At 48.3% G+C, this 12292-nt stretch overlaps 1 protein-coding gene across 6 annotated transcripts in view; it reads right to left on the bottom strand.

Annotated features, from left to right (window-relative positions):
• Window positions 1-12292, bottom strand: part of LOC137320967 (dmX-like protein 1) — a 209858-nt gene that overhangs the window by 156777 nt on the left and 40789 nt on the right. The gene's annotated exons all lie outside the window — the stretch shown is intronic.

Genomic DNA, 12292 nt, shown 5'->3' with positions numbered 1-12292 from the left:
GGAGGAGGAAGCTGTGTAAACATCCCCATCCTTAATGATGGCGGAGTCCAGCACGTGAGTGCAAAAGACAAGGCTGAAGCGTTTGCAATCATCTTCAGCCAGAAGTGCTGAGTGGATGATCCATCTTTGCCTCCTCCCGATATCCCCACCAACACAGAAGCCAGTCTTCAGCCAATTCGATTCACTCCATGCGATATCAAGAAACGACTGAGTGCACTGGATACAGCAAAGGCTATGGGCCCCGACTGCATCCTGGCTGTAGTGCTGAAGGCTTGCGCTCCAGAGCTAGCCACGCCTCCAGGCAAACTGTTCCAGTATAGCTACAACACTGGCATCTACCAGACAATGTGGAAAAATGCCCAGGTATGTCCTGTCCACAAAAAGCAGGACAAATCCAATCCAGCCAATTACCGCCCCATCAGCCTACTCTCAATCATCAGCAAAGTGATGGAAGGTGTCGTCAACAGTGTTATCAAGCGTCACTTACTCACCAATAACCTGCTCACCGATGCTCAGTTTGGGTTCTGCCAGGACCACTCGGCCCCAGACCTCATTACAGCCTTGGTCCAAACATGAACAAAAGAGCTGAATTCCAGAGGTGAGGTGAGAGTGACTGCCCTTGTCATCAAGGCAGCATTTGACGGAGTGAGGCACGAAGGAGCCTTAATAAAATTGAAGTCAATGGGAATCAGGGGGAAAACTCTCCAGTGGCTGGAGTCATACCTAGCACAAAGGAAGATGGTAGTGGTTGTTGGAGGCCAATCATCTCAGCCCCAGGACATTGCTGCAGGAGTTCCTCAGGGGAGTGTCCTAGGCCCAACCATCTTGAGTTGCTTCATGAATGACCGTCCCTCCATCATAAGGTCAAAAATAGGGATGTTTGCTGATGATAGCACAGTGTTCAGTTCTATTCGCAACCCCTCAGATAATGAAGCAGTCCGTGCCCACATGCAGCAAGACTTGGAGAACATCCAGGCTTGGGCTGATAAGTGGCAAGGAACATTCACACCAGACAAGTGCCAGGCAATGACCATCTCCAACAAGAGAGTCTAACCACCTCCCCTTGACATTCAACAGCATTACCATCACCGAATCCCCCACCATCAACATCCTGGGGGTCACCATTGACCAGAAACTTAACTGGACCAGCCATATAAATACTGTGGCTGCAAGAGCAGGTCAGAGGGGGGTATTCTTCAGTGAGTGACTCACCTCCTGACTCCCCAAAGCCTTTCCACCATCTACAAGGCACAAGTCAGGAGTGTGATGGAATACTCTCAACTTGCCTGGATGATTGCAGCTCCAACAACACTCAAGAAGCTCATCATCCAGGACAAAGCAGCCTGCTTGATTGGCACCCCATCCACCACCCTAAACATTCACTCTCTTCACCACCGGCGCAGTGTCTGAAGTATGTACCATCCACAGGATGCACTGCAGCAACTCGCCAACGCTTCTTTGACAGCACCTCCCAAACCCGCGACTTCTACCACCTAGAAAGACAAGGGCAGCAGGCATAAGGGAACACCACCACCTGCACGTCCCCCTCCAAGTCACACACCATCCCGACATGGAAATATATCACCGTTCCTTCATTGTCGCTGGGTCAAAATCCTGGAACTCCCTTCCTAACAGCACTGTGGGAGAACCTTCACCACACGGACTGCAGCGGTTCAAGAAGGCGGCTCACCACCACCTTCTCATGGGTATTAGGGATGGGCAATAAATACTGGCCACGCAAGTGACGCCCACATCCCATGAACGAATAAAAAAAAAGTTGGAAAACTAGAGAATACCCAAGACTAATGAGCTAGGCCAAAAGAATACAATTTCAATAGTTGGAACTGCTATTACTGAACTTAAAACAAAACTGCAGCGCCATGTGCAGGATAACTTGGGTAGCAGAAAATTCATTCACTACTAAAAAAGCAACTGATTACCATACTAACTCATATTACAGTACTCCACTGTACTGTTGAAATGACACCAAAGGGCAATGGAACAGAACACTGATGCAACATAGCAGATTTGACTAATTGAGATAATTGTTTGATGAATGCTTGTTAATATTCAAGATTATTTCACATTCAGCACTTTAAGCATTTTTCCAATTGACTGACGACAAACTTAATTCATGATGTGGAGATGCCGGTGATGGACTGGGGTTGACAATTGTAAACAATTTTACAACACCAAGTTATAGTCCAGCAATTTTATTTTAAATTCACAAGCTTTCGGAGATTTTCTCCTTCCTCAGGCAAATGTTTCAAGATCTCCTTGAAGCCTACGCATTTATACATATTGAACAATACATGGTGTTTACAGACTGCCCCTGCAACTGCCCGTTGCCAAGGCAATCACCGTGTTCAGACAGAGAGGTGTTACCTGCAGAACCCCCGAATACACATTCAACAAAAAAACAAACAGGGAAAAAAAAGAGAAAAAAAAACACAGAGAGAGGCAGAAACATCCGGAAGGCAGAGAGAGCCAGCAAATGACCCATTATATTAAAAACAGATAACATTTGTTCGCTGGTGGGGTAACGTGTAGCGTGACATGAACCCAAGATCCCGGTTGAGGCCGTCCTCATGGGTGTGGAACTTGGCTATCAATTTCTGCTCGACGATTTTGCGTTGTCGTGTGTCTCGAAGGCCGCCTTGGAGTACGCTTACCCGAAGGTCGGTGGATGAATGTCCATGACTGCTGAAGTGTTCCCCGACTGGGAGGGAACCCTCCTGTTTGGCGATTGTTGCGCGGTGTCCGTTCATCCGTTGTCGCAGCGTCTGCATGGTCTCGCCAATGTACCATGCTCTGGGGCATCCTTTCCTGCAACGTATGAGGTAGACAACGTTGGCTGAGTCACAGGAGTATGAACCATGCACCTGGTGGGTGGTGTCATCTCGTGTGATGGTGGTATCTGTGTCGATGATCTGGCATGTCTTGCAGAGGTTACCGTGGCAGGGTTGTGTGGCGTCGTGGACGCTGTTCTCTTGAAAGCTAGGTAGTTTGCTGCGAACGATGGTCTGTTTGAGGTTGGGTGGCTGTTTAAAGGCGAGTAGTGGAGGTGTGGGGATGGCCATAGCGAGGTGTTTGTCCTCATTGATGACATGTTGAAGGCTGCGGAGAACATGGCGTAGTTTCTCCGCTCCGGGGAAGTACTGGACGACAAAGGGTACTCTGTTGGTTGCGTCCCGTGTTAGTCTCCTGAGGAGGTCTATGCGATTTTTTGCTGTGGCCCGTCGGAACTGTCGATCGATGAGTCGAGCGTCATATCCCGTTCTTACTAGGGCGTCTTTCAGCGTCTGTAGGTGTCCATCGCGTTCCTCCTCGTCTGAGCAGACCCTGTGTATTCGCAGGGCCTGTCCATAGGGGATGGCCTCTTTGACGTGGTTAGGGTGGAAGCTGGAAAAGTGGAGCATCGTGAGGTTGTCCGTGGGCTTGCGGTAGAGTGAGGTGCTGAGGTGCCCGTCTTTGATGGAGATTCGTGTGTCCAAGAAAGAAACTGATTCTGAGGAGTAGTCCATGGTGAGCTTGATGGTGGGATGGAACTTGTTGATGTTATCGTGTAGTCTCTTTAGTGATTCCTTGCCGTGGGTCCATAGAAAGAAAATGTCGTCGATGTATCTGGTGTATAGTGTTGGTTGGAGGTCTTGTGCAGTGAAGAAGTCCTGCTCGAACTTGTGCATGAAAATGTTGGCGTATTGGGGTGCGAATTTGGTCCCCATGGCTGTTCCGTGTGTTTGGGTAAAGAACTGGTTATCGAAGGTGAAGACATTGTGATCCAGGATGAAGCGGATGAGTTGTAGGATGGCTTCCGGAGATTGGCTGTTGTTGGTGTTGAGTATTGATGCTGTCGCAGCGATGCCGTCATCGTGGGGGATACTGGTGTATAGTGCCGAGACGTCCATCGTGGTGAGAAGTGTTCCTGGTTCAACTGGTCCGTGGGTACTGAGTTTTTGTACAGACTACAGACTTCCTACAAAAACTCAGTACCCACGGACCAGTTGAACCAGGAACACTTCTCACCACGATGGACGTCTCGGCACTATACACCAGTATCCCCCACGATGACGGCATCGCTGCGACAGCATCAATACTCAACACCAACAACAGCCAATCTCCGGAAGCCATCCTACAACTCATCCGCTTCATCCTGGATCACAATGTCTTCACCTTCGATAACCAGTTCTTTACCCAAACACACGGAACAGCCATGGGGACCAAATTCGCACCCCAATACGCCAACATTTTCATGCACAAGTTCGAGCAGGACTTCTTCACTGCACAAGACCTCCAACCAACACTATACACCAGATACATCGACGACATTTTCTTTCTATGGACCCACGGCAAGGAATCACTAAAGAGACTACACGATAACATCAACAAGTTCCATCCCACCATCAAGCTCACCATGGACTACTCCTCAGAATCAGTTTCTTTCTTGGACACACGAATCTCCATCAAAGACGGGCACCTCAGCACCTCACTCTACCGCAAGCCCACGGACAACCTCACGATGCTCCACTTTTCCAGCTTCCACCCTAACCACGTCAAAGAGGCCATCCCCTATGGACAGGCCCTGCGAATACACAGGGTCTGCTCAGACGAGGAGGAACGCGATGGACACCTACAGACGCTGAAAGACGCCCTAGTAAGAACGGGATATGACGCTCGACTCATCGATCGACAGTTCCGACGGGCCACAGCAAAAAATCGCATAGACCTCCTCAGGAGACTAACACGGGACGCAACCAACAGAGTACCCTTTGTCGTCCAGTACTTCCCCGGAGCGGAGAAACTACGCCATGTTCTCCGCAGCCTTCAACATGTCATCAATGAGGACAAACACCTCGCTATGGCCATCCCCACACCTCCACTACTCGCCTTTAAACAGCCACCCAACCTCAAACAGACCATCGTTCGCAGCAAACTACCTAGCTTTCAAGAGAACAGCGTCCACGACGCCACACAACCCTGCCACGGTAACCTCTGCAAGACATGCCAGATCATCGACACAGATACCACCATCACACGAGATGACACCACCCACCAGGTGCATGGTTCATACTCCTGTGACTCAGCCAACGTTGTCTACCTCATACGTTGCAGGAAAGGATGCCCCAGAGCATGGTACATTGGCGAGACCATGCAGACGCTGCGACAACGGATGAACGGACACCGCGCAACAATCGCCAAACAGGAGGGTTCCCTCCCAGTCGGGGAACACTTCAGCAGTCATGGACATTCATCCACCGACCTTCGGGTAAGCGTACTCCAAGGCGGCCTTCGAGACACACGACAACGCAAAATCGTCGAGCAGAAATTGATAGCCAAGTTCCGCACCCATGAGGACGGCCTCAACCGGGATCTTGGGTTCATGTCACGCTACACGTTACCCCACCAGCGAACAAATGTTATCTGTTTTTAATATAATGGGTCATTTGCTGGCTCTCTCTGCCTTCCGGATGTTTCTGCCTCTCTCTGTGTTTTTTTTTCTCTGTTTTTTTTCCCTGTTTGTTTTTTTGTTGAATGTGTATTCGGGGGTTCTGCAGGTAACACCTCTCTGTCTGAACACGGTGATTGCCTTGGCAACGGGCAGTTGCAGGGGCAGTCTGTAAACACCATGTATTGTTCAATATGTATAAATGCGTAGGCTTCAAGGAGATCTTGAAACATTTGCCTGAGGAAGGAGAAAATCTCCGAAAGCTTGTGAATTTAAAATAAAATTGCTGGACTATAACTTGGTGTTGTAAAATTGTTTAAAACTTAATTCAGGCCTTCATGATGTTAAACATGCGACCAGGTATTAAACACTCGTCAGCCTGCCATTTGAGGGAACGGAGTATTTTATGCAGAAGGACTATTCAACTATTTATTTTTAAGTTGAGATCCTTCCAAAACTGGAAGTTAATAGAAAAGTAGGAAACTGGAAGTATTTTTTTGAGGCATAGAACTGCAGAAATAAAAAAATGTGTCCCTCGTTCTAGAGGCCTGGCAGAATTTGTGGTGCTGTTTTGTGGGGAAGGATAAAGAGTTTTTGGAATCAGGTAGTAGGAGTTTGTGAATTTTTGTGTTTGTGATCTAGATGGATGATAATATTAAGGCAGCTAAAATTAGTAGATTTTTTTTTCCCTGGAATGCAATTGGGCAGAATGTTTTGGCAGAACTAAGCTAACTCTAGTCAATTATAAAAAAATATACAAACAGTACTTTTTCCTTCTTGAAATTCTCACCACTATGGAAGCTCGTATTAATCAAAACTGTTCTTCGAAAATTTCACAAAATCATAGAAAGGTCACAGCACGGAAGGAGGCCATTCAGCCTATCGAGTCCGCACCGGCTCTATGCAAGAGCAATCAGCTAGTCCCACTCCGCCACCCTTTCCGCGTAGCCCTGCAAATTTTTTCCTTCCAAGTTGTTATCCAGTTCCCTTTTGAAGGCCATGATTGAATCTGCCTCCATCACCACCTCCCCCCACCGCCCCGCCACGAGCAGTGCATTCCAGATCCTAACCACGTGCTGTGTAAAAAACTTTTCCCTCATGTCACCTTTGGTTCTTTTGCAAATCACCTTAAATCTATGTCCTCTGGTCCTTGACCCTTCCGCCAATAGGAACACTTTCTCTCTATCTACTCTGTCTAGACCCTTCATGATTTTGAATACCTCTATCAAATCTCCTCGCAACCATCTCTGTTCCAAGGAGAACAACCACAGCTTCTCCAGTCTATCCATGTAACCAAATCCCCTCATCCCTGGAATCATTCTGGTACATCTATTGTGCACTCTCTCCAAGGCCTTCACATCTTTCCTGAAGTGCGGTGTCCAGATGTCTTGTTGAAGTTGTACAAGACATTAGTAAGGCCACACTTGGAATACTGTGTATAGTTCTGGTCACCCTATTATAGAAAGGATATTATTAAACTAGAAAGAGTGCAGAAAAGATTTACTAGGATGCTACTGGGACTTGATGGTTTGACTTCTAGGGAGAGGTTGGATAGACTGAGACTTATTTCCCTGGAGAGTAGGAGGTTTAGGGGTGATCTTATAGAAGTCTATAAAATAATGAGGGGCATAGTCAAAATCTTTTCCCAAAGGTAGAGGAGTCTATAACGAGGGGGCATACATTTAAGGTGAGAGGGGAGAGGTACAAAAGGGTCCAGAGGGGTAGTTTTTTCACTCAAAGGGTGGTGAGTGTCTGGAACGAGCTGCCAGAGGCAGTAGTAGAGGCGGGTACAATTTTGTCTTTTAAAAAGCATTTGGACAGTTACATGGGTAAGATGGGTATAGAGGGATATGGGCCAAGTGCAGGCAATTGGGACTAGCTTAGTGGTATAAACTGGGTGACATGGACATGTTGGGCCGAAGGGCCTGTTTCCATGTTGTAAACTTCTATGATTCTATTCTAGTCCATACTCTCAACCTGTACTCAGGGCACAGCAGACTAGCTACGAGACACCGCCAAACAGACGAGGCAACGGAACTACGCGGCCTACATGAAAACAAAGAGCAGGAAGCTTGAGAAACTCGGCATCACCACCAGCATCAACCAAGCCTCCCCCGGTACCACGGTTACAACCACAGGGAAGTCTATCGTCAATTTGTCCGACCACACCCTTCAACCAGACGAAATCGAAGTTCTCAGCTGAGGGCTCAATTTCTGCCCCACCACCAAAATGGACCCCATCGGTCTCGCGGCGGACACAGAGGAATTCATCAGGAGAATGAGACTCCGGGAATTCTTCCACAAATCCCAAGATTTCAGCAGCGAACCCAATGAGACAATCAACGATCCGGAACAGCAACAGAGGGATCCGTGGTACAGCAACCGAAGAAGAAAGAGTCAAACTGGACTCCTCCGGAGGGTCGCTGCCCTAAGCTTGACATGTATGCTCAAGCTGTCAGGAGATGCGTCAATGCCAGATTCATCAGCCGCACTCACAAGACAGTCCAGAATGTCACCCGAGCACAATGCAACGCCATCAACGCTCTCAAGACCAACAGCAACATAGTCATCAAACCAGCGGACAAAGGAGGAGCCATAGTCATACAGAACAGAATGGACTATTGCAAAGAAGCATACCGACAGCTGGACAACCAGGAACACTACAGACAGTTACCCGCAGATCCGACCAAAGAACACACCCACCAGCTCAACAAACTGATCAAGACCTTCGATCCAGACCTTCAAAGCATCCTACGGGCTCTCATCCCACGTACTCCTCGCGTGGGAGACTTCTACTGCCTCCCAAAGATACACAAAGCTAACAAACCCGGACGTCCTATCGTATCAGGCAACGGAACCCTGTGAGAGAACCTCTCTGGATACATCGAGGGCATCCTGAAACCCATCGTACAGGGAACCCCCAGCTTCTGTTGCGACACTACAGACTTCCTACAAAAACTCAGCACCCACGGACCAGTTGAACCAGGAACACTTCTCACCACGATGGACATCTCGGCACTCTACACCAGTATCCCCCATGATGACGGCATCGCTGCAACAGCCTCAGTTCTCAACACCAACAACAGCCAATCTCCAGACGCCATCCTAAAACTCATCCGCTTCATCCTGGATCACAATGTCTTCACCTTCGATAACCAGTTCTTTACCCAAACACATGGAACAGCCATGGGGACCAAATTCGCACCCCCAATACGCTAACATTTTCAAGCACAAGTTCGAGCACGACTTCTTCACTGCATAGGACCTCCTACCAACGCTATACACCAGATACATCGACGACATTTTCTTCCTATGGACCCACGGCGAAGAATCACTGAAGAGACTACACGATAACATCAACAAGTTCCATCGCACCATCAAACTCACCATGGACTACTCCTCAGAATCGGTTTCTTTCTTGGACACACGAATCTCCATCAAAGACGGGCACCTCAGCACCTCACTCTACCGCAAGCCCACGGACAACCTCACGATGCTCCACTTTTCCAGCTTCCACCCCAACCCAAAGAGGCCATCCCCTATGGACAGGCCCTACGAATACACAGGATCTGCTCAGACGAGGAGGAACGCGATGGACACCTACAGACGCTGAAATACGCCCTCGTAAGAACGGGATATGACGCTCGACTTGTCGATCGACAGTTCCGACGGGCCACAGCGAAGAATCGCATAGACCTCCTCAGAAGACAAACACGGGACGCAACCAACAGAGTACCCTTCGTCGTCCAGTACTTCCCCGGAGCGGAGAAACTACGCCATGTTCTCCGCAGCCTTCAACATGTCATCGATGACGACGAACACCACGCTAAGGCCATCCCCACGCCTCCACTAATCGCCTTCAAACAGCCACCCAACCTCAAACAGACCATCGTTCGCAGCAAATTACCCAGCTTTCAGGAGAACAGCATCCACGACACCACGCAACCCTGCCACGGCAACCTCTGCAAGACATGCCAGATCATCGACACGGATACCACCATCACACGAGAGGACACCACCCACCAGGTGCATGGTTCATACTCCTGTGACTCGGCCAACGTTGTCTACCTCATACATTGCAGGAAAGGATGCCCCGGAGCATGGTACATTGGCGAGACCATGCAGACACTGCGACAACGGATGAACGGACACCGCGCAACAATCGCCAGACAGGAGGGTTCCCTCCCAGTCGGGGAACACTTTAGCAGTCAAGGACATTCAGCCACCGACCTTCGGGTAAGCGCTCTCCAAGGCGGCCTTCAAAACACATGACAACGCAAAATCGTCGAGCAGAAGTTGATAGCCAAGTTCCGCACCCATGAGGACGGCCTCAACCGGGATCTTGGGTTCATGTCACGCTACACGTAACCCCACCAGCAAGGGGAAAAAAAAAAGTTATCTGTTTTTAATATTCTCTCTCTCTCTCTCTCTCTCTCTCTCTCTCTGCCTTTTGGGTCTCTTTCTCTCCGTCTGTATAATTTGACACAATGTGTATTCAGCATACTGGGACCTACTGTTTTCCGTGGCTAACCTGTCTGAACACCAACGACACCTTTTGATTGGTGTGATGGTGTCCCAGCCTAATATAAGATATGCGATTTGAGAACCTCTTATTCATTCACTCACCTGACGAAGGGGATAATCTCCGAAAGCTTGTGATTTTAAAATAAAATTGTTGGACTATAACCTGGTGTTGTAAGATTCCTTACATTTGTCCACCCCAGTCCATCACCGGCATCTCCACATCACAGCATCCTGGGGGTCACCAATGACCAGAAACTTAACTGGACCAGCCATATAAATACTGTGGCTACGAGAGCAGGTCAGAGGCTGGGTATTCTGTGGCGAGTGACTCACCTCCTGACTCCCCAAAGTCTTTCCACCATCTACAAGGCACAAGTCAGGAGTGTGATGGAATACTCTCCACTTGCCTGGATGAGTTCAGCTCCAACAACACAAGAAGCTTGACACCATCCAGGACAAAGCAGCCCGCTTGATTGGCACTCCATCCACCATCCTAAACATTCACTCCCTTCACCACCGGTGCACTGTGGCTGCAGTGTGTACCATCCACAGGATGCACTGCAGCAACTCGCCAAGGCTTCTTTGACAACACCTCCCAAACCCGCGACCTCTACCACCTAGAAGGACAAGAGCAGCAGGTACATGGAAACAACAGCTCCTGCACGTTCCTCTCTAAGTCACACACCATCCCGACTTGGAAATATAGCGCCGTTCCTTCATTGTCGCTGGGTCAAAATCCTGGAACTCCCTTCCTAACAGCACTGTGGGAGAACCTTCACCACACGGACTGCAGTGGTTCAAGAAGGCAGCTCACCACCACCTTCTCTCGGGCAATTAGGGATGGGCAATAAATGCTGGCCTCGCCAGCGACGTCCACATCCCATGAACGAATAAAAAAAACTCTATGCCTCTATTTATAAAGCCCAGGATCCCGTATGCATTTTTAACCACTTTCTCAACCTGCCCTGTCACCTTCAACGATTTGTGTACATATACCCTCAGATCTCTCTTTCCTGTACCCCTTTTAGAGTTGTGCCCTCTCGATAATATTGCCTCTCCTTGTTCTTCCTACCAAAATGTATCACTTCGCATTTTCCTGCATTAAATGTCATCTGCCATGTGTCCTCTTGAAGTCGATCACTAGCCTCCTCACTGTTTACTACCCTTGCAAGTTTTGTCATCTCCAAATTTGGAAATTGTGCCCTGTACACCCAAGTCCAAGTCATTTATATCAAGAAAAGCAGTGGTCCCAGCACTGACCCCTGGGGAACACCACTGTGCACCTCCCTCCAGTCCGAAAAACAACTGTTCACCACTACTCTGTTTCCAGTCCTTTACCCAATTGTGTATCCATGTTGCTACTGCCCCCTTTGTTTTACGTGCCGCAATCTTGATAAGGCTACCGTGCGGCACTTCAAACACTTTTTGAAAGTCCATGTGCACCACATCAACTGCATTGCCCTCATCTACCCTCTCTGCTATCTCATCAAAAAACTCTATCAGGTTAAACACGATTTGCCTTTAACAAATCTGTGTTGGCTTTCCCTAATCAATCCACCCTCATCTAAGTGACTGTTAATTCTATCCCGGATTATCATTTCTAAAAGTTTCCCCACCAGTGAGGTTAAACTCACTGGCCTATAGTTGCTGGGTTTATCCTTACACCCTTTTTTGAACAAGGGTGTAACATTTGCAGTTCTCCAGTCCTCTGGCACCACTCCTGTATCTACAGATGTTTGGAAGATTATGGCCAGAACCTCTGCAATTTCCACCTTTACTTTCCTCAGCAACGTAGGATGTATCCCATTTGGACCAGGTGACTTATCTACTTTAAGTGCAGCTAGCCAATCAAGTACCTCTTCTTTAGCAATTTTTAGCCCATCCAGTATCTCAACTATATCTTCCTCCCTGGTGAAGACAGATGCAAAGTACTCATTTAGTACCTCAGCCATCCCCTCTGCCTCCATGAGCAGATCTCCTTTATGGTCCCTAATCGGCCCCACCCGTTTACTGTTTACATGCCTATAGAAGACTTCAGGATTCCCTTTTATGTTGGCCGCCAGTCTATTCTCATCCTCTTTGCTCTCATTTCCTTTTTCACTTACTCTCTGAACTTTCTATGTTCTGCCTGGTTCTCACTTGTGTTATCAACCTGACACCTGTCATACGCCCCTTATTTCCCGTTTCATCTTACTCACTAACTCTTTTGTCATTCAGGGAGCTCTAGCTTTAGTTGCCCTACCTTTCTGCCTCATGGGAATGTGTCTGGACTGTATCTGAACCATCTCCTCTTTAAAGGCCGCCCATTGTTCAATTACAGTT

The sequence above is a fragment of the Heptranchias perlo genome, chromosome 4 (genome assembly GCF_035084215.1).
Source record: "Heptranchias perlo isolate sHepPer1 chromosome 4, sHepPer1.hap1, whole genome shotgun sequence".
NCBI lineage: Eukaryota > Metazoa > Chordata > Chondrichthyes > Hexanchiformes > Hexanchidae > Heptranchias > Heptranchias perlo.
The sequence above is the reverse complement of the archived record's forward strand: the minus strand, read 5'-3'. Positions and strand labels throughout refer to the sequence as shown.